The 22,452-nt window shown below is 41.1% G+C and overlaps 1 protein-coding gene across 4 annotated transcripts in view; it reads left to right on the top strand.

Moving 5' to 3' along the window:
* TMEM182 (transmembrane protein 182) overlaps window positions 1-22,452 on the top strand; it is a 373,493-nt gene that overhangs the window by 204,324 nt on the left and 146,717 nt on the right. For all 4 annotated transcript variants that reach the window (XR_005022394.1, XR_005022393.1, XR_005022392.1 and 1 more), the window contains exon 5: window positions 6,885-7,009. The gene's annotated coding sequence lies outside the window, so the exon portion shown is untranslated. The remainder of the gene's footprint in view (window positions 1-6,884; window positions 7,010-22,452) is intronic.

Below are 22,452 nucleotides of genomic sequence, written 5' to 3'. Positions count from 1 at the left end.
AACACTTCACTTGCACAGTCTCTTTGTGGGATTCATTTCTACGAAGCCGATGGGCCGGGCTGACTTCGATCTCTGGCTGAGGAACTGAAATCCCTGCTTCAAGCCACTGCGGGCCAAGGCTACCTGAGATCACTCCTCTAAGCTTTTCTACTTCTCCGTCCAGCCTGGTCCCCATGACCTACTTCACCTGCATCTCCGCAGGCTCTTAATGTCCCTGCTGTTCCCCTTCCCAATAGAATGCAGCAGCCCCCAACCCCCAAGACCAAGTCACTCTTGGGCTGATGAACAACCCTGAACAAAAACATCACTTGCAGCTCATGTGTCCCTGGCCACTTTCTTTCCCATCCCAAGCCTTCTGTTTCCTCTTAGACGTTTTTCCACCATCTCCCCTCCATTCTCAGCAACACTGACCTTGTACCTGCCCCCCTTGACCTCTCCCTCCCTCCTGCATCCCTCCTCCTTCCTTCCTCCCCACCGTCCCTCCTTTCTCTCTATATGTCTTTTTCTCCAAACAGAGAATTTTTTTCTATACTCCTGCAAGTCTAATTGCATCTCTTCTCCAGAGTCAGCCTTTTGTGTATGTGTGTGTGTCTTTTTTCACACCTTTCTCCATCAATTAGCTCCTCTCTTTTGAAGGATTTTAAATTTCCTCTTTTCTGCTATCTAATTTCCACCAATATACAAACATGCTCAAGAGTCTCCCCTCATTAAAATAATATTCATCTTGTATCTTTTGTAGCCATTATTACCCTGTCCCTGCCCTTCACGTCGGGGCCAGACCTCCTGAGTAGCCTACAGTAGCAGCTGCCTCCGGCTCGTTTCTTTAATCCACTGAAATCTGCCTTGTGTCCCTTTGTTCCTCCGGGACTGCCCTTTCTAACACTGATAGTAATTCCTGATGCAAAAGCCAGAGGACACTCTTCAGTCCTCACGCTTACCTGATATCTTAGCCACATTTGGCATTTGTTCTCTTCTTGAATGTCACTGCTCTTTTTGCTTCCATGGTTTTCCTCTTTCTCCTTTGCAACCCCTTCTCATTTCTTTTATTGGCTACAATTCCTCATGCCACCGCTAAACACAGGGGGTCACGAATATTCCCCTTAAATTTCTTTTCACCCAGCACACTCCTGGGAGGCTTTTTTACCTACTGGCCACCTCTAAACACCATGATCTTCCATGTCTGCATTTCCAGGCCAGATTGCTCTTCTAATAGTAAGACCATGACTTTGCCTGCTTATCTTCTATATTTTCACCAACGTAAGCAAAGCTACCTCAAACACGATGTATCAAAATGTAAATTTATTTTCTTCCCACACAAACAGAGAATCCCTCTTCTATCCCTTCCTTGCTGGGTGGTCCTGCCACCCACCCAGTTGTCTGATCAGGACACAGAGGAGACACCCTAGATTCCAACTTCTCCTAGGTTTTCTTGAATGCATCTTCTCCACCGCTTCTGCCGTTGCCTTCATTTAAATGATGGTTTCTCCCCTAGTGAGACTGAGGAAATGCCCTGCCTCTGGACACACCAGTGCCAACCATGCATTTGACATGTCCTCCTTCCCCTTGCCCATCTGTCCTCTCCTGCAGCCACCCTCCTCCTCTTTCCCCTTGTTGCACCCCTGCTCAAGCATTACCTTCTTGTCCTGACTTCCTCGAGTTGGCATCCCCTGCTGTGTTTCTGTGATATTTCTTCCTCTTCCAGTGGAGCATTTTCACCATCTTATGTTATAAACCCTGATTTACTTCCTCCAAAACTAGACTTTGAGCTCTAGGCAAGACTTTTGTGTTTTGTTGTTCTTTATGATTTATCCGGTATTCTCAGCACCTAGTACAGAGCCAGATACATGTGCTTTGAATGAAAATAAGAAAGAATAGCTTAACATTTCCAAAGAGACTAACCCTTCCCTCATCTCAATCTGCCACCATGGTGTTTCACTGATTTAAACAGTGAGTCATCGTATGTATAGTGAAAAAGAACACGGATTGACCTTGAGGAGAACTAAGCTAGCCCTAGTCATTAGGTATGTGAACTTGGCAAGAAATAGCCTCTCTAAGCTTTCTGGTTTTCTATCTTTGAATTAGAGAATATAATAGATGATTTGAAAAGATACTTCCAACCCTAAAATATTGTAAGCTAGAATGCTGTCTTTTAAAGCTCTAAACATGTGGCTCTTAAACCTTGGATCCTTGGTTTGAGATCCCAGGATGCCTGCTATGGTTTCTAGGAACCAAGCGAAATTTGTCATTCAATTTTGTTGTTGTTGTTACCATGCGGCGGAAGAGATTATTTGATATTAATAGAATATATCAAAGTTGTATTTGGTCACATGACCACTTAGATGAGTGTATTTCCCCAATCTTTCTTGCAGACTGGTTGTGACAAAGTGACTGGGTTCTTTGTGACCAAAGGACTAAGAGAGAGGTGAGCAAAAGTGATAGGGGGCAGCTTTCTTTGTCGCCCCATGGCTGTTCTCCACTCTTTCCTTAGGATGGAACATAGATATATTGATGTTGAATGAGTTTGGCCAAGAAGGGCTTTATCCCAGAGTTTGACAGAGTATTAAATCAGAAGGAACCTGGTGCCCTGAATGATGTAATGTGTCTGAAGCTATACCCCTGGTCCATCCCAGACTTTTCTGTAAGAGAAATTAAACCTTCTATCTAGTTTGTGGTGCTGTTATTTTTAGTATTTAATAAACATTTGGTCAATATACTGCCTGTACCTTTGTACATGCCCATTTCTGGAAAGGGGGCTCATGAATTTCACTAAATTTGCCAAGGAATCTATGACTCCATATGGTGGCGAATTAGAGATGGCCACAAATTCTTTGACAGGCCTCCCATTGAGAAGTGGGTTGATGTCCCTTTTCCTCGAATCTGAGCGGATGCTGTAACTGCTTTGATGAGCTGAATAGCGCCTAAGTAAAGTGGTGCCAGTTCCCAGTCTAAGGCCTACAGAGAATGGCAGCTTCCTCTTCCTGCCCCTGGGAAGACTGACTTTTGGAACCTCACCACCATGATGTTGGGAAGTCCAAATGGCCCATGGAGAGGTCTGTGTGGAGAAGCTCCAAGACCCCTTCTTTACCTCCTTTAAAGCTCACACCAGTACTGTGAAGAATATATTGTCATCCTGCATTAGAGGTGAGAAAAATGAAGAACAAGTAGTTTAAGTAACTTGCCTAAGGCTACTGTTAGGAAGTGGTAGATTTCAACTTTGAAACTTACAGCCTAACTCTAAAGCCTGTGGTCTTTATCGCTGACGTATAAGACACTGACATATATTAGAAGAAATTGTAAACATTCAGCTAGGTTTGTTATTTAACAGTCTCTTTGTTAGTGGGCCTTTTACGTATATCTATGGTAAGCTAGTCTTCATATATTTCATTTCTATTTAATGGACGTCCATTGGGGCCCACATTAAAATTTTAAAATATTTTATGGTGATCTAGCTAGCTGCTCATCCTACCCAGGAAAGCACTGAGAAATACAACTTTGCAATTTTGTTAGTAATTTCCAAGTCCTGATCATTTTTTCCCCTTTCTTTTCCTAAGTATATGTACTTAAAAGTATCTTGGCATTTAAATTGTTTTCTGCAACATGCACCTCATATTCTATGTTTCTGAGAGGTGTGTGCCTGACATTCACATCCCTAAGTTTCCACCGCCTTCCTGCACAAGAGTCCAACTGTTCAATCTCTGCTCATGTGCCTCCTTAAGATTCTGTTGGAACATGCCCAATTAATGCCTGAACATGACCCCTTTGTGTAGATTCATGCACGTTTGTATGCACAGCCAATCTGCCAGTCCGGATCGACAGCCTCACACCAAAGCCTCCATTTCTCAGCAGGAATCCAGCAAACCAGATGTCAAGTGCATATTTCCTGAGTATTTTATGGGATCCACAGAGAGACTCTCACAGTATGGTTCAGGCCTCAGTTTAGTGCAACTTGTCAAAATGAATTGTTTCATTTCTGTACCACAAATGCCAGGTTGAGACAAAAATTAAAAAAACAAAAAAATTCTGCGTAAGAGTTTAGGCTTTCATGTCCTTAATGGAAATCCCGTGGACTTGTAGTTGGAGTTAAGGTCCGGGGCCGGGGGGTCCACTTCTCCCACAGCGGACGGTAGGCAGTGTCCTCCAGCTCAGCTTATGCAGCTCGAGGGAGATGAGAACTCGCTCTGTGAGGTCCACGACATCCCAGGAGGTGTCTGAGCAGACTTGTGACATCAGGGCACAGGGCAGAGTTTCAAGGAGGAGTTCTTCCTCCTTCACCTAGAGAAACACAAGCACTAGCAACAGCTTATTAAACAAATTCCCAAAGTCCCATTTGCTCTCTGGGGTTTTCCAACCCGGACCGCAAATGGTGGCTCACTTCTTTCCTAAATGCAGAGTGGAATTCTTCTCCTCAATCCCTTGGAGGATTGAGGAGAAGTTCATCTTTAATGAAAAAATTCCTTTCTTATATAATGGTTAAGACCCTGGTCTCGGTATCAGACACAGTGGGGTAAGAACGCTGGTTCTAACCCTCCTTAGTGAAGAGTCTTTGGATGCATAGGATGGAGACAGATGCTGTGCATTCAGTTGTACTGTACTTAACTGAGAGGCCGTGTGTGCTGTGCTCAGCCCTGGGCTTGCACAGAGTCAGCACTCCATAAATACAATCTATTGTGCATTTTGGATAATACTATTGATATTGCAATAATAAAAAAATAATGAAGATAATAATTGGTTCTGATTCTTCATGGCTCCTTCAACTATGTTACAAGACAGAGACCTTCTGACGATGTAGAAATTGGCCACAAATTCTCTTTTCTGAATTAGTGGTGCCATATTGAAGGTCCCCAGGTCCCTCTCAGCTGAGTTACATGTAAGTGCGATATTTTCCACAATCACTGACTTCTGTTGTTGTCTCTAATTTTCTCAGTCATCCATCAGTCAGCCAAGGCCAGCCTTCCCCACCCTGCTCAGCGGTTGGCACTCAGTGGCACCCCATCTAACCTGTTGTTTTCAGCCAAGCTCGGGCAAGTACACTATTTCAGTAGGTTCAGAGCCAGCGCCCACTGGCACGGTATGGACCAAGCGTGGCTGCAGTAGGTTAGGCGTCTGTGCTTAGATTATTCTAGGTGTCCACAGACCACTGCCATCCTTTAACCCCAGTGGGTCACCACCTTGGCTTTTCCTGTGTTAGCCCCCGAGAAGCTTGCTGTTATTATAATCTTGTCTCAGACCCCAGATTGCGTTTATCTGGCACTTACTTGCCAGTCTCCATCTAGGACACAATTCCTACCATACTATGGACTGGAGTCCTGGCACTACGTAAAATTCTAAATGTCTACTTGACCTCAGGTATTATCTACTGCCTTCCCTACATATCCACGCTATCCTGCCTTTGGAGCTTTTCGGCAAATTCCTTATCAAATCCAATCTGTTTCTTAAGCCTTCCCTAACAATTGCCATCCTCATTGATCTTTTGCTTCTCAGTATTTCACTCTATCACAGATTATGTTTTCCTTTGTGTGTTACTTGTTTCATTTGAAGGTAGAAGACATCTCTGAGCTTTCTTTGAATCTTCCACTCGTCAGCCCTATGTACGATATATGTTAATGGAGAGACTGATGAAATTACAGAATAAAGAAAGAACTTTCTATAGTTCCATAATTAAAATTCTTGGATATTGTCAAAAAGTCAGTATTTTAGAGAATATATATATATATATATAAAATACATATACATTAATATATATAATATATACACATTAATATATATAATATATATATACATTTATACATATATATATTAGCTGAAGGAATGTTAACATCAGAGTCCTAAGACTTGGTTCAAATCTTAGGTCTTCTACCTACTCATCTGTTATAGAAATATAAACTTTCTGACTCTGTTTGCTCATATTTTAAATAGAGATAATATATCTACCTAGTATTTTTTCTTGAAGATTAAAGTCAATGATGTATGTGAAAATGCTTTGAAAAACACAATGTTATTATTACTGGGACTCCTATATGTTATAAGAAATAGTGTCAAGATGAATTTCTGGTTTACCTTTATTATGATTCTATTACCAATATCGTTATATCATGACCAGGTAATATTTAGTTTTGATCAAATGGCTTTGCTTCCAACATTTGTGTACCTGAGTCAAGAATATATCTGACTCAATGCTGTTGATCACTGGGGGTCCTTTCATTCAGAAGATGACCATGGCTGTCTCACTTATATGGCCAGATTCAGATCTCACATAGGAAGAGAAGATAACATGGAAATAACAAGCACTAGGATGGGAAAAGGAAAAATTCTTAAGCAAAAAAAAAAAGACAAATACAATCCATTGGTTCTACTCAGATCAGACCTGCACCTCTTCAGTGATTGAGCTGAGCCTCAACCCCTCCTCCCCATGGGTGGGCTGTGGGAAGCACAGGAGAACACTGGTGATTTACAAGCCCCTCGATGGTGCTGTAAATAAAATGAAAGAGGCTGGATTCGACTTTGATTTTTCCCTTGAATCACTTACTTTTGAAAAGCCGATTACTTCTGGTGAATATTTGTCTTTCCGGTTCTGCAAATCATTTATTTAAATAGTTCTTAAGAAACAGGTCTTTGGGATTCTGTTTAGGAGGATGCTTTGAACGTCTAAGGTACACAATTCCTTTATGTGTCAGCGGCTGCACATCCCAAATCAGATCCCTTTCCACGGAGTCCTGCAGGCTCTCTGCGCAGGCAGCTCTCGGAAGAGACGACGAGCTGCTCCCTTGGCAGCTGTGGCGGGGTTAGAAGCACCCTGTGCCACTTAACTGGCTTCTTTTAAACACTTTGGGCAAAGCCTTTAGTTAACATCGCTGCTCAAGTAAGAATGTTCTTATACTCCACAGACTTCGTGAAGAGGAGGAATTATGCTGGTGAACAGAGCTGGTGGGATTTACCTATTGACATAGACAATGAGCTGTTTGAAGACACGAGGATGTGGGATGCATCCTGTCGCAGCGTCTGGTAGAAGGTACACAGTCCCTGTTTGCTAAAGTAATGATGGCCTGGATAGAGTCCAGCCCTGCGCGTGGTATTTAAATCCTGTTTGTGGCATTCTTGCCAGCGTGTTCTAGAACACTTCCACTGACGGGGAGCTCCGCAACTCTGGATATTGTGAACAGGGCCGAGCGGACTCAAAATCAATGTGCTGGTGTATCTTCCCATTCTGCCTCTAGCCTCCAGGGCTGTAAGCACCTTTGCCCACCCTCTTCAACCAACGTGGTCTGAAAACCCTCTCTCGATACCTCCCCTGCCCTGGTCAAAGTTTGCTCGAAAGCAAGGTTTTGACAAATCCTTCATTCTAAGGTATAAATAAGCAATACTAGCTGAGAATATTACAGTCTCTTGGACTCATTTGCATTTGATCAGAGCATGGATCTTTAAATTAAAAAAAAAAAATTGAATCTCTATCTAAGAGTAAAATTTCAGGCTCCCATCAATGGCTGGAAGAGAATTCCTGCATTTTCCCCTTGCCAGCCGCAAGGCCTTCCAAGACCCTGAAATCTTATCTTGTGGGCAGCTGTTTCATATCCCTGTGCAGAATCTAAGAGGAGGCATAAGCAAGCATCTTAGAGTGTTAAGACCTCAAGGTTAGCAAGTTCCCCCTTATTTCTTCCCGGGAATTTTGCATTATCCTATTTTACCAATGACACAATATTCGGCAGTTTCAGCACAGTGATGTAATTTATGATTTTCCTAGTAAGTTCTTTTCTGTGATTTGGGAAATAAAAGAGGTCTTTGGACTGTTCCATTGCTAAAATATTCCATCTGATTTTTGATGCTTTCATTCTCCTGAGAAAACAGAAACATTTTGCATTAAGGGAACTATTTTGTGGACACTCTAATCAATTCTAAAGAAAGCCCCTCCGTGTGAGGGGCGTAGCCAGGACATTTAACTGAAAGCCGGTCTTAGAGCCAACCCCAGACCCAGGCATGGCAATTAGCAGAAGCGCCGAGCCTATGCCTGGGGAATTAAGGTTTGTAAACCAGGTCTGCAAGCTCCCCAGTCCTCCTGGGACCTGCTGCAGCCCGGGAAGGGTTTGAATTGATTTCTGTCCCTGCTCAGAGATGTGTGGAATATGCCCACAGAGCAAGAGAATGCTAGCATTACAGGAAGGACGTGCCTCTCACTCTCCTCGCTGGATTGGTCCTGGTAGGCGTTCCTTTCCCTTTGGGACCCAGCGGAGCCCTTTGTAAATGGAGGTCTTACATGAGAGCCGAGGGGCCTGCTGTTGTTTCCATGGGGGAGATGGTGAACGGATGTACTCTAGTTCCTGCTAGTTGCTCCCACTCATGGGTACAAATACACAGACAGCAAGGTAGCAGTGGGAACAGCACAATGGAAGCACAGAGTTGGCAGCTTGGGTATAGAGAACAGAGGTTGTTCCAAAGGAGAAAAGACAGGCTGCCAATGATCTGGGCGCTGATGTAGACGCAATAATAGCAAGAACAGAGTCACAAGTATGAAGAGAGGGCGTGGACGATCGCGATGCATCGGACTAGAGCATACTGCGCCCGAAAGCCCTTTCCTCCATGCCAGTGTGAATACTTCAAGGGGAGGGAGGCAGCGCACACATTTCTCTCCCTCGCATAGTGAGTGTCTAGGATCATTAGGACTCCGAGTAGAAAAATGGAAATAATTTGACAAAATTCCCAGAGGCACCACATGATATAAAGCATGACATTTTTCACATATGTTTAGGCTTGTTGCAAAATGGGCAACGCTTCTAAGAAAGAGAGCTTTAAAAATGTAGATACGGAGTCAACTTTTAGTTATCTGAGCTCATGCAGTTGTGGAGGATAAGCAAGGAAATGAACATTTTTTTTTAAGGCAGATAATGAAAAGCATGTATGTGTGGTTCTAGAGAGCAACGTGTGGGGTGTGTGCGCAGATTTGGCATTCTGCGCGTTGCTTGATGTTAAGGTGTATTTGTCTTCTGTGAATACACATTACGGTGACTGGAGAAACACAATAGGAGACCCGATTTCTAGTTTCTGTACTGCTGCTCCCTTGCTGTGTAACCCCGGAAGAGTCAGATAACCTCTCTGGCTGTCACCGGGAAAAAGAAGGCATTGGTCTTGCTATGCCCTTGAGGTACATCCCAGCTACACCGCGTAATGATTTGATTGGTTAGAGCGTCTGACATTCCAAGCATACCCTCTGATAACAAAGCTGTGTATAATCTTGGAGCTGGAAGAAGAGGGAGACAATGAAAACAGCCCAGTCAGGAAAAGGAAAATAAGTGTCTGGGGGCAAAACAAGTAGATCATTTGAACTCAGATGCCGGTACTGAGGGTAGGTTTCAAGGCGCCTGCAGGTGTCTGTTCTGTGTGCCCAGAGCTCTGCTTCTGCCCTCAGGAGCCCGGTGACCCACTGTCCCCCGTGCACGGGGTGGTCATGGGACTGCGCGTCTCCATCCCAGATTTGGCCACTTCCCTCCTCGTGGCCTGAATTGCAGAGTGAGACCAACTCCTCAGCCCTGCTGGGCAAGCCAATCCCCTCAACCGTGGACCCCACCTGGGCCCCCTGTGCTGGTGCAACACGGGAAAAAGAAGAGTTGGAGTTTTCTAGCAACGTGAGGAAATGGCCAGGTGGGCAGATGGTAAAGTTACAGATTGAAAAAAGCAAGTTGTTTTTGTTTTTTTTAAATTGTAACTGATCCAATATTTTGCAAATAGATTGTCCTTTCATTGTCCTCTTCACATCCTGTTTCCCTGTAGCTTCTAAAGCCAAGGCTGAGTCCTGAAGCTCAGGACACAGGGGAGGGGCTGAGAGGAAAAGAGCGCAGCTCCTTAAAAGTTTCAGAGCTCGCACTCAACTTTCTCAGGAAAGCCGTGACTTTAAGAGTCAAGTTTTGTGGGGAGAGGAAGGGGTTTCTAAATGTTGAAATCCACACAAAGGTGGAGAAGTGGTGGATTTCATCTCTGAGTTTTCCCATAAGTGAAGGAGAGGGGTGACTTAGAGCAGGAAGTGGGGAGGGGAGCTCTTCCGGGAACTGGGAAGGTGAGGATGTACCATATTTTATTCAATAAATTCTCTGTTCTTATGCATCCGGGTATACCCAACTTCTTTACGAAATTATGCTTTAAATGAAGAACGTCAAGGCAATACTTGGAAACATTTCCTTTTCTGTCTTTGCTATTAGTGAAGTAGGATTCCTCTACTGGAGGGTCACAGCTCGGTGGCCTAGACCCATGGAACATCAAAACAAAACAAAACAGACCAGCTGCACTGGACCCACCAGAGGAGTGGGCTGTGTGTTTTAAAGGTTCTGCCAGTAATTCTGGTGGGCATCCAGATCTAAGAACCTTTTTACTAAGGAGGCCACTGAGATGTCATTTCTATTTATAGATTTAAGCATCAGTTTGTTTCTCAGCCTATTGTCCTTGGAGTATAATCTTAGGTAAGGTTCTGAGTTCCTCTAAGAGACAAACAGACAAAGCAAAAAACAAGTCTGGTGGTGTTTGCTGAAGGGCAGGAGTTTTCCCCGAGCCTCTTCATGAAGCACACACTTGGGTTTATGCTCCAACAATGAAGATACTAGCTGGGTTTATGAAGCTTCCTTCTACAGGCTCTGTGGGGAGGTATTGCCATTCTTGTTATTTTCTGTGTCGGGGGAAATATGCAGAGAATCATGTAGGTGGAAATCTAGGCAGCGTTTCCCAAACTCTGCGCCATGGAACACTCAGGTGAGAGAGAGATAAAGAGATTTAAGTGGTAAAATAAATTTGAAGCAAATATTCTCTGGAAGGTCACAATTGATACGAGTATGTTTGAAGTGGTGTGAAGTCTTATATGAGGAAGAATTATTTAGTTTTTTGTTTGTTTGTTTTTGTTTTTTAATACCCAATGAGACCCTTCATCTTAACATTTGGTGGGACATGGTGTGTTGTGGAACACCGTTTAGGAAATGTTGACCTATGACATCCTACGGAGAAGGCTTAATAAATAAATAAATAGCTTAATAAAGAGCTCTCCGGTTATGGTGGAAAGAAAAAAATGTGCTTTACCCTAAGTCTATAAACTGGTTCTAGTGCTTCATTCCATTAATAGCACAGACTTAATCTTTCTGAGCCTCGATTTCTCCACTTCTTAAATAAGGGCAATATGAGGACCAAGTGAATTAATTCAGCTACCGTCCAGCAAAGCATCTGCTGTAGAGTCAACGTCTCTTGGTACTTACACCAATTCTACCCCCTCCAGGGTTTTCATAATAGTGGCTGAATTGATGCCGTGTGATCAAGTGCAAGGCCGACCCCCCAGCATGCCTTCTTGGGAGGGGTCAGACCTGCTCATGTTTACCTACCTGCTTACGTTTGCCTGCCTCTCCTCATGCGTGAGCCCACCACACCTCCAGCTCCTTCAAGGCAGGGACCGTGCTTCCTTCCCTTACCATTGTGTCCTAATCCAGGGCTGTCGTGGTCTTCTTGAAGCTGTGTGATGGGGCAGTCCTGCTCCAAACAGTGGGATTCATAGCAGGGACTTGGTGTTTTCATTCATTCTTTTCTGTTACTTCATATCTGGCCCATTCTATTTAACTATTTCGGGTCCTCCCCTCTTGATGAAGATGAAGTTGAGATTTGCTGCCCTTCTTCAGAAGTAAAAGTGGATGCGGGCAGGTGGGTAGGAACTTGAAGTGAGACCAGACATTGCTGAAGGAGCCGGGCCCTCCCTTTCTACAGCCCCAGAGCATCCACGTGTGTTCTGATGCCCGCAGGACACATTGTTCTGAGATCGAATGTGGTCTGGACGTTTTCCTGCCAGTGTGAGAGGACTACGTTTGCAGAGAACAGTCCTAAAGCCATCAGGGTGGGAAGCAGAGGAGGGACTTGACACTGCTCCTCTCACGTGTGCGGCCACTCTGCTGGGCACTTCGCTTTCATTGTCTCTTTCTACCCTCATAACAGCTTTGTGAAGTAGATATTATTGTCCCCATGTTAGATGACACCCAGGATTTAAGTAAAGCACCAAACACAGTGTAGTTATGTCCTCCGTAAAATGGAGCTTCTATTATTATTTGTCCCCAAATAGGAAGAAACAGGCCTGAGATCTATTTAACAACTTTTCCAAGGCCACAGAGTTTAAAAAATGGCAAAAACAGAGTTTGAACCAGGTATTCTGACTCAAAAATCTCTGCAGTTTCTGCTCCAATCCTTGCTTTCTAGAATAAATAAGGAAAAGAGCTTTGTTGCTGAGATGTGATGCTACTTTCTTCCTCCTACTCCTTTGTTTTGACCTTTTAAAATTGGGAGATACAGTTGACTCTTGAACAACATGAGTTTGAACTGAGCAGGTCCATTTATGCATGGATTTTTTTTTTAATAGTAAATACTACACAGTCCTCAATTTGTTGAATCCATGAATGTGGAACCATGGATATGGAGGGTCAACTATAAATTATAGTTGGATTTTAGACTAAAGGGAGGGTCAGCACTCCTAACCCCCATGGTGTTCAGGGTCAACTGGATAACACAAAAACAGAATAGTAAAATAATCACTAATACATCTTAACGCATTATTATATAGCTAAGGCTGTGAAACAACCATCTCAGTTCCAAACTCCAGAAACCCCAGGGCCACCCAAGGAAAGGGTAACCACTCTCTTCTAGGTAATCTTCCCTGCTCTTCTTTGTAGTTTGTATGTATCTCAAACCACATTATCATTATTATTTTTTGGCCGCATCACGTGGCTTGCGGATCTTAGTTCCCTGACCGGGGATTGAACCCAGGGCCACAGCAGTGAAAGCGCTGAGTTCTAACCACTGGACCGGCAGGGAAGTTCCTCAAATCACAGTAATTTAATTCTCCCTGCTTTAAAAACATTATATTATTAATGGATCATACAGAGTGTACTGTTCTGTGTCTCACTTCTTTCAGTCAACAGTATGGTTATGAGATTCACCCATGAGCGTTCCTGTTGCTCCACATCCTCATCAACATTTAGTATTGTCAGAGTTTTGGATTTTGGCCATACTAATAGGTGTGTAGCAGTATCTCGTTGTTTTAAGTTGCAATTTAATAGTGGCATAAGATGTTGAATGTCTTCTCATTTGCTTACTTGCTGTCTGTAAGTTTTCTTTGATGAAGTGTCCATCTGGGTATTTTGCCCATTTTAAACTGAGTTGTTCATTTTCTTATTGTTGAGTTTTAAGAGTTCTAAGAATATTTTGGATGAGCCCTTTATCCGACGTGTCTTTTGCAAATATTTTCTCCCAGTCTGTGGTTTGTCTTCATATTCTTTTGACATTGACTTTTGCAGAAGTTTTTAATTTTAATGAAGTCCAGTGTATTTTTTTCTTTCATGGATTGTACCTTTGATGTTGTATTTAAAATCATCGTCATATCCAAGATTTCTCCTATGTTATCTTCTAGGAATTTTATAGTTTTGCATTTTACACAAAGGCTTATGATCCATTTTTAGTTAGTTTTTGTGAAAGATATAAAGTCAGTGTCTAGATTCATTTTTTACATGTGGATTTCCAGTGGTTCCAGTATTGTTTTTTGAAAATGCCATGTTTGTGCTATTGTGTTGCCTTTGCTACTTTGTGTAAGATTAATTCATTGTGTTTATGTGGGTCAATTTTGGCACTCTATATTCTGTTCTATTTATCTACTGTCCGTTATTTCTCTAATACCACACTTTTGATTACTGTAGCTTTATAGTAAGTCTTGATGTCAGTTAGCCTTAGTCCTGCAACTTGTTCTTCAATATCGTTTTGGCTATTCTGGGTCTTCTGCCTTTCCATATAAACTTTTGAATCAGTTTGACAAGATCCACAAAATAAACTGCTGGGATTTTGATTGGGTTTGCATTGAATCTATAGGTCAAGTTAGGAAGAACCACGATCTTGACAATAAATATTGAGTCTCCCTATCTGGGAACGTGGAATATCTCTCCACTTTAGTTTTTCTTTGATATCTTTCATCAGTTTTGTAGTTTCCTTTGTGTGGATCTTACACATATTTTGTTAGATTTATACCTAAATGTTTCATTTTTGGGGTGCTAATGTAATGAGGCATACCTTATTTTATTGCACTTTGCTTTATTGTGCTTCATAGATACTGCATTTTTTACAAATTGAAGGTTTGTGGAAACCCTCCATCAAGTAAGTCTATAGGCACCATTTTTCCAACAGCATTTTCTCACTTCATGTCTCTGTGTCACATTTTGGTAATTCTCACAATATTTCTATTTTTTAATTATTATTATATTTGTTATGGTGACCTATGATCAGTGATCTTTGATGTTACTACTGTGACTTGGTGAAGGTTCAGATGATGGTTAGCATTTTTTAGCAATAAAATATTTTTTTAATTAAGGTATGTTTTGTACTGAATACATTGTCTTTTTAGACATAATGCTATTGCACACTTAGTAGACTAAAGTATAGTGTAAACATAACTTTTATATGCACTGGGAAACCAACAAATTTTGTGACTTGCTTTACTGCAGTATTTGCTTTATTGTGGTGGTCTGGAACTGAACCCTCAATATCCCCAGTGTATGCCTTATGTGTATTTGCATTTGCATTTGTTCATTGCTAGTATATAGGAAAGCAGTTGGATTTTTACGTTAACCTTGTACCCTACAGCATTGCTATAATTACTTACTAGTTCCAGAGTTTTTTCTTGATTCCTTCAGATTTTCTACATAGATGATCATGTTGTCTCTGATCAAAGACAGTTCTGTTTCTTCCTCCCCAATATATAGACCTTATATTTCATTTTAATGTTTTATTGTATTAGCTAGGTCTTCAAGTACAATGTTGAAAATCAGTGGTAAGAAAGGACATCTTTCATTTGTTCCTGATCTTAGCAGAAAAACTTCTAGTTTCCTGCTGACAGTTTTTATCATGAATGGGTGTTGAATTTTGTCAAATGTTTTTTCTGCATCTTTGGATATGATCATGTGATTTTTCTTCTTTAGTCTATTGATGTGTTGGATTACATGAATTGATTTTTGGATGTTGAAGCAGCATAACAGGGAAAAATCCCATTTGGTCATGCTGTATAATTCTTTTTATTCAATGTTGAATTTGATTTGTGAACTTTTATATCTATGCTCATGAGAGAAATTGAGCTTTAGTTTTCTTGTATTATTTTTCTATTTTGATATTAGATTTTGATATTAGGGCAATGCTGGTCTCATAGAGTGTGTTGGGAAGTATTCTCTCTGCTTCTATCTTCTGCAAGAGATTGTAGAGAATTGGTATAATTTCTTTGTTAATATTTGATAGAATTCACCAGTGAACATGTCTGGGCCTGGTGCTTTCTCTTTTGGAAAGTTATTGTTGATTCAATTTATTTAATAGATATAGGCCTATTCAGTTTGTCTATTTCTTCTTGTGTGAGTTCTGACATATTGTGCCTTTCAAGAAATTGGTCCATTCATTAGACTATCACATTTGTGGGCATAGAGTTGTTCATAATATTTCTTGATTATCTTTTTCAAGTCCATAGGAAATGTAGTCCCCTCTTTCATTTCTAATATTAGTAACTTGTCTTCTATCTTCTTTCCTAATTAACTTGGCTAGAGACGTTGATTTTATTGATCTTTTTAAAAAACCAGCTTTTGGTTTTGTTGACTTTCTGTATTGATTTCCTGTTTTCAATTTCATTGATTTCTGCCCTAATTTTTATTATTTCTTTTCTTCTGCTAACTTGAATTTAATTTGTAATTTTTTCTAGTTTTCTAAGGCGGAAATTTCAATTATTGGTTTTAGATCTTTCTTCTTTTCTAGTATATGCATTCAATGCTATAAATTTTCCTCTAAACACTGCATTTGTTGCATTCCACACATTTTGGTAAGTTGTATTTTTGTTTTCATTTAGTCCAAACTAATTTTAAATTTCTCTGGAGACTTCTTCTTTGACTCATGTGTTATTTAGAAGTGTATTATTTAATCTCCAAGTATTCAGGAATTTTCTAGGCATCTTTCTGCTATTGATATCTAGTTTAATTCCACTGTGGTGTGAAATTTGACATTGTATGATTTCTAATCTTTTAAGATGTGTTTTATGGCCCAGAATGTGGTTCATCTTGTTGAGTGTTCCATGTAAACTTAGGAAGAATGTATATTCTACTGTTGTTGGAAGACATATGATGTATCTAGGTGTCAATTATATCCAGTTGTTTGATGGTGCTGTTGAGTTCAATACATCCTTACTGATTTTTCTGCCTGCTGGATCTGTCAATTTCTGATAGGAGGATGTTAAAGTCTCCACATATAATATTTGATTTACCTATTTCTCTTTGAAGTTCTCTCAGCTTCTCAGTTTTTGCCTCATGCACTTCAATGTTCTGTTGTTAGTTGAATACCCATTAAGGATTGTTATATCTTCCTGGAATATTGACCATTTATCGTTATGATACAGTCCTATTTATCCCTGATAACTTTCCTTGCTCTGAAATCTGCTATGTCTGAAATTAATATAGCTACTCCTGCTTTCTGTTGATTAGTGTTAACATGTTATATCTTTCTTTTTTCTTTACTTTTAATCTATATGCTTCTTTATATTTAAAGTGGGTTTCTTGAAGACATATAGTTGGATCTTATTTTTTGATACACTTAGACAATCTCTTTCAATTGGTACATTTTCTTAAAGTGATTACTGATATAATTGGATTAATATCTACTGTATTTGTTACTGTTTTCTCTTTGTTGCCCTCGTTCTTCATTTCTATTTTTCTCTTCCACACTTTTCCTGCCTTTGGTAGTTTTAATTGAGCATGGTATATGATTCCATATTCTCTTCTTTCTTATCATATCAATTATACTTTTAAAAAACTTTTTTAAATGGCTGCCCTAGAGTTTGCAATATACATTTATGACTAATCCAAGTTCACTTTAAAAAAAAAATAGTATACTGCCTCATGATAGTGCAAGTAACTTATAAAAACAAAATACTCCTACTTCTTTTATCCTTTCCCTTGTATCATTGCTGTCATTTATTTCACTTATATATAATCATAGATAATAATATATGTATACTTTTAAATAAGTACATATATATGTACGTGTATATATGTACTTTTATATGTACATATATATTCATATATGTAAGGATAATTGACAACATTATTGCTATTTTTATTTGGAATAAACTGTTATCTTCATGTCAATTAAGAATAAGAAAAATAAAAGTTTATACTTTATCTTCATTTATTCATTATCTAATGCTCTTTCTTTCTTCATTTAGATACAAGTTCCTTTTCTTAATCATTTAATTTTTTTGCAAGGCAGGTCTACTGGCAACAAATTCCCTCAGTTTTTGTTTGTGAAAGTCTTTATTTCCCATTCCCTTCGAAGAATAATTTCTCAGGGTATAGAATTCTAGGTTGGTGGTTTTCTTCTCGCAACACTTTAAATATTTCACTCCACTCTCCTTTTATTTGAATGGTTTCTGAGGAGAAGTTGGGTGTAATTCTTATCTTTGCTTCTGTATAGGTAAAGTTGGTTTTTGTTTGTTTGTTTGTTTGTTTGTTTTTACCTTCTGGTCTCTGCCCAAATTTTTTCTTTATTTTTAATTCTCTGAAATGTGAATTTGATATGCCTAGATGTAATTTTTTGGCATATACCCTACTTGGTGTTCTCTGAGCTTCCTGCATCTGTGGTTTGGTGTCTGACATTAATTTGGGGAAAATTCTCAGTCATTATTTCTTCAAATATTGTTTCTATTCCTATCTCTCTTTCTTTTTTTTTTTTTTTTGGTGTCCCCATTATGCCCATGTTATTTCTTTGTAGTTGTCCCAGAATTCCTTGATAGTCTGTTTTTTTCTTAATTTCAGTCTTTTTTTCTGTTTCTCTTGAGCTTTGGAATCATCTATTGTCATATTCTCAAGCCCAGAGATTCTTTTCTCAGCTGTGTCCAATCTACTTATGAGCCTGTCAAAAATGGTCTTTATTACAGTGTTTTTTTATCGCTACCATTTCTTTTTGACTCTTTCTTAGAATTTCCATCTCTCTGCTTACATTATCCATCTGTTCTTGCATGTTTTCTGCCCTTAGCATATTAATCATAGTTTTTAAAAATCCCCCATCTGATAGTTCCAACATTCCTGCCATATCTGACTTTAGTTTTGATACATATTCAGTCTCTTCAAACTGTATTTTTTGCCTTTTGATATGCCTTATGATTTTTTATTGAAAGATGGCTATGATCTACTGCATAAAGGGAACTGTAATAAATACACCTTATTAATGTAGTGGTAAGGTGTGGGGTGTGGGGAAGTGTTTTACAGTCCTATGGTTAGGTCTCAGTCTTTTAATGAGTCTGTACCACTGGACCCTAATCTTTACAAGAGTTTTTCATCCCCCCCAAGCCCCCATCTCTGTTAAGTGTAACACGATGGCTTAAGAAGTCTGGAGTTGAGTATTTCCCTTCTCCTACGTCATTTAGGCTCTGAGAAAACCCCATCAGGTAAAGTTTCTCCTGAGGGCAAGCCTTGCTAGGAAGAAGAGATACTCTGATTTATTTCAGAATGGTTCCTTTTCCCCTTCCCCTGTAGGAAGCATGAGGGGATTTTTTCTCCAGTATTCACTTTGAGGATCTTATAGAGTTCCTAGAGATAAAACTCACAAAAAACATGGGGCCCTGGTATGACTGGGTCCCCCTAGAGTTTTTAACTCTCAGATCTGTCCACACTGGGCCTCCAGCAATTTGTCAAGTACACTTCTCTGGTTCCTGTGAAGGTTTCAACTCATTGGTTCCTGCTCTAGTAAGTTATAATTCTTTGTATTTGCCTGTATGTCTTTCCAATTTTGGGACAGTGGTTTGCCCTGTAGCCTCACTTATATGACTGTTCTTAAAAGAGTTGTTGATTTTTCAGTTTGCTCTGCTTTTTACTTGTTAGGATGGAGTGACAACTTCTAAGCTTCTTACGTGCTGTACCCCAAAACCTGAACCATCCTGTTTTAGTACTGAAAGTGCTATGTTCCTAGAGAGTCTTCAGTCTTGGGCAAATTGGGATAGTTGGTCGCTCTTTGAATATTTTATAATTTATTTATCCATTTTGATAATCATGGCAATCATTTGTTCATTTGTTTTTCCATATTTTGGGCTATTGTGAATAACACAGCTGTGGGTATTTGTATACCTCTCTCTTAATGGGGGTGTTCAGGCATTTCTGTGGGTTATGTACACAAGAATGGAGTTGCTGGGTCTCAACCTCAGTAGATTAACACCGAACAGCTTTCCAAAGTCTTGATACCACCACTCCCAGGTGGGTGTATGAGGATTTCAGTTGCTCATCATTCTATCACTTGGTATTGTCATCCTTTAGTTTTATCAGTGTTGGTTGGTGTGTAGTGACATCTCATTGTTTCAATTTATCCTGGCACCATTTTAACCCTGTGTCCCAGGCTTCTATGAGAATCCGTGCAGACCTGGGGTGTGGTTACCTGGCAAGTCTTTTATTAGGCAGCCTGATCTCCAATATACATTGCCTTGGGGATGTCAGCGCTGTTACTGTGCATGATGGAACATCCTTCCCTTAAACTCACTTTTAGAAGCAAGGACCACTCTTGACTGTATGTGAACAAGCAGGTGGGCTCTCAGCGACAGGTGATGCCCCCATGTCCACAAGCATCACTAGCTTGAGCCGCCCAATCCCTGTCCTCCATCCTGGTCTCACCACCACGATCATCAGGGACTTTGTAACGTTATGGACATTGTCAATCCCTCCTGTGTCTTTCTATAATCTTGGCAAGAGCACGAAAGCAAATCCAGCCAAGGTTCTCTTCCCCTGTGGCATCCCAACAGCAAGGTTCTCGTGTGCACATGCTGGACCCTGTTCTACCTCCCCAAGAGTGGTAAGAAAGTCACTGGCCACACTGGGAGAGATCAAAGTGCTATCCAAACTGGCCAAGCGCATGATTAAACCAGGGTATATTGTTTGGATACTCTTCTCCCGACTGTAGTGACATCGTGATGGGGCTGCCTAACCAGATGCCATGGAGGCTGGGGTGCTGCTGTCTCTAAAGGCCCCTCCTCCCTGGAACACCACGCAGAGGTACCCAGACATCAAGAATTGTGGAGACAGGGCCCAGCCAGGGCATTCATCAGCTCACCTCCTGCAGCATGCCATCTCCTGCACTAGCCCTGATCAAAATAGAGACTTTAAGTTTAGAGAGAAGTTGTGCAGACTGTGGACTTCAGAGCTGCCCCTTCAAGGTCTCTGAGAATTCTTTGCCCCTGGGATGCTGTGATGACTTTCCCTTGGACTGTGGCGTGGAAAATTTCCCTCCTTTTTGAATCTTATTTGCGTCACCTAAGCAGACTGACTTATTTTTCTGTTAGTTTTTGCCCTTTCTGACTGACTTGACCGACTAACAATGTCCCCAGCTTCCACGTGGCCACACCTGCTTTCCCCGCCCCTCACCTCTGATTCCAGGTGGGAGCTAAGGGGTGTTGAGCCTCAGTGACTCCCACGGCTGGGTAATTTGGTTTGTTCTTTGTGACAGTGTACCAAATATTGAGCCCTGCCGTGGTGGTTCAGGAAAGGATCACACCTCTCACCCTTCCCAGAAGGTAAAATGTGGACAAAGGCAGAGGTCCTTACTGAGGACCTGTCATCGTCAGGTCCTCAGGGTTTTTAATACTCTGTGCAGATCCAGATTGGCACTGAAACACACTCACAAACTATGTTTCTGGAAGAACTGGAGGGTAAGCAGAATCTCAGGACTTCCGGGGAAAGAACCAACTTCCTCCACTCTTCCCACATATCCAAATTCAAACGCTGTTTATGATTTTAAAATGGTATATACAATCACACAACAGGAAAGTGCCAGAAAGGGCTTCTGGCTAAGATAGACACTCAAAAAGTGAGGCATTTGTTCGAAAAACTTCAGGCTCTTTTCCCCCAAATCCCTTCCTATGCTTAATATCCAGAAAGTGGAAAGAAAAACACATTTTTATCAATTGCTCAAGAGCTTTGGCTATCCTGCTGGAGTCGCCTTCTGCGGCCTCAGCCCGAGATGGTGACACCAACCCAGGAACTGCCTTCTCCCCTTGCGATGGCTTTTGCTCACTGCTCCAAAGATGCGACTTCAGGGTCATCCCAGGCCACTCTTTAGCTTGGAGCGGAGGTCTACACACAGTGGATTTGGCTGTCTCATTGCAGCACCAGCTGGTCGTCTCTGGTAGGAAAGAATTGAAAGAGTATTTTACACCATGGAAATTGTCTTCCAGGCCCAGATGGACCGTCGCTGTTCTAGCTTTGACAGGCCGGGATAGATATATTCAGAAAGCCTTCCAGCTATTTAGTAACTCTTCCAAAACACTGTCAGCACCCGTGCTAGGGAGCTAGGAGTGGGAAGGAAGTCTAAGTAGGGAACTAAACCTAGTTAGTATATATTTGCATAATTATCTTGCAGTGAATGGATGTGTGGTTGGTGGCAGGTTGGAGGTCGCCATGGACACTGAAAGCCAGGAAGGACTTGAACCGCCCTGGGTCAACACCTCGGACCCCTTCCTGAAAACCCTTGTGCATTTTAACTGTTGGGTTAAAACAAAGCAGGACTCCTCCAAAGCAGGTCACCTGGGAGCAAAACAGATAAGTTTGGGCCCCAGACCCTTGGGTATGCTTCCTGTACGCCCAAGGGCAGGGGTCAGCTCTGGCCACGCCCACCTGCAGCCTCTCCAGCAGGGTGGGGAAGGAGGAGGGGATGGCAGCAAGATCTCTGCGGTCACTAAGGGATCAAAGACGCTGGGCAAAAGCAAGTATTTTAAAAACAAGATTATAAAGATACTGTCGAATTCATGGCAGCAGCGCCCTGAATTTAAATATAGCTCTGTGACTGTTAGCAAAATGCTGTGGTTATGAGATGACTATTAATATAGCTGTTTGCCTGAGACAGACAGAAGGGGGGTGGGGGGAGAGTGAGAGAGAGAGAAACTTCACCTGAGTTATGAAAGCTCATTTATTTTTAGGCTAAATACATCCCCTTTAGGACTAACCTTTACTTTGTTTGCTTCGAAACTTCTCAAATTGCAGCTTCCAGAAATTAAAAAAGCATACCAGCCAGGGCAAGCAGAAGTCGTCAAGGTAGAAAACGGTGGCCCCGGGCTGCCTTGTTTACTGACAACACTTGTTCCTCACAAAACAGCTTCTTAAGTTGCAGAAATTCCTAAAATGTCAAATATTTCCCTCGTTCATGGCGTCATCCTTTTTAAATAAAATTTCTTGGAGCTCCCTAGGCCCATACATTTGAAAAGAAGAGAGTGCAGTTCTTGATATGATATTTAGTCTTCGTGTTTTTCATAAGAAAACCTCGAGTGTTTCTTCTTTAATCCTTTTATTTTTTGGTTTTGTTTTGCATCAGTATCTGAACTGTAGAATTAAACTCTGGTTACGTGATAATCTATGCTTTAAAACTCGCCTGTGAACTATTTTTTACTGCTTTAACATTTTT

Source organism: Balaenoptera musculus, chromosome 13 (genome assembly GCF_009873245.2).
Source record: "Balaenoptera musculus isolate JJ_BM4_2016_0621 chromosome 13, mBalMus1.pri.v3, whole genome shotgun sequence".
Lineage (NCBI taxonomy): Eukaryota > Metazoa > Chordata > Mammalia > Artiodactyla > Balaenopteridae > Balaenoptera > Balaenoptera musculus.
The sequence above is the reverse complement of the archived record's forward strand: the minus strand, read 5'-3'. Positions and strand labels throughout refer to the sequence as shown.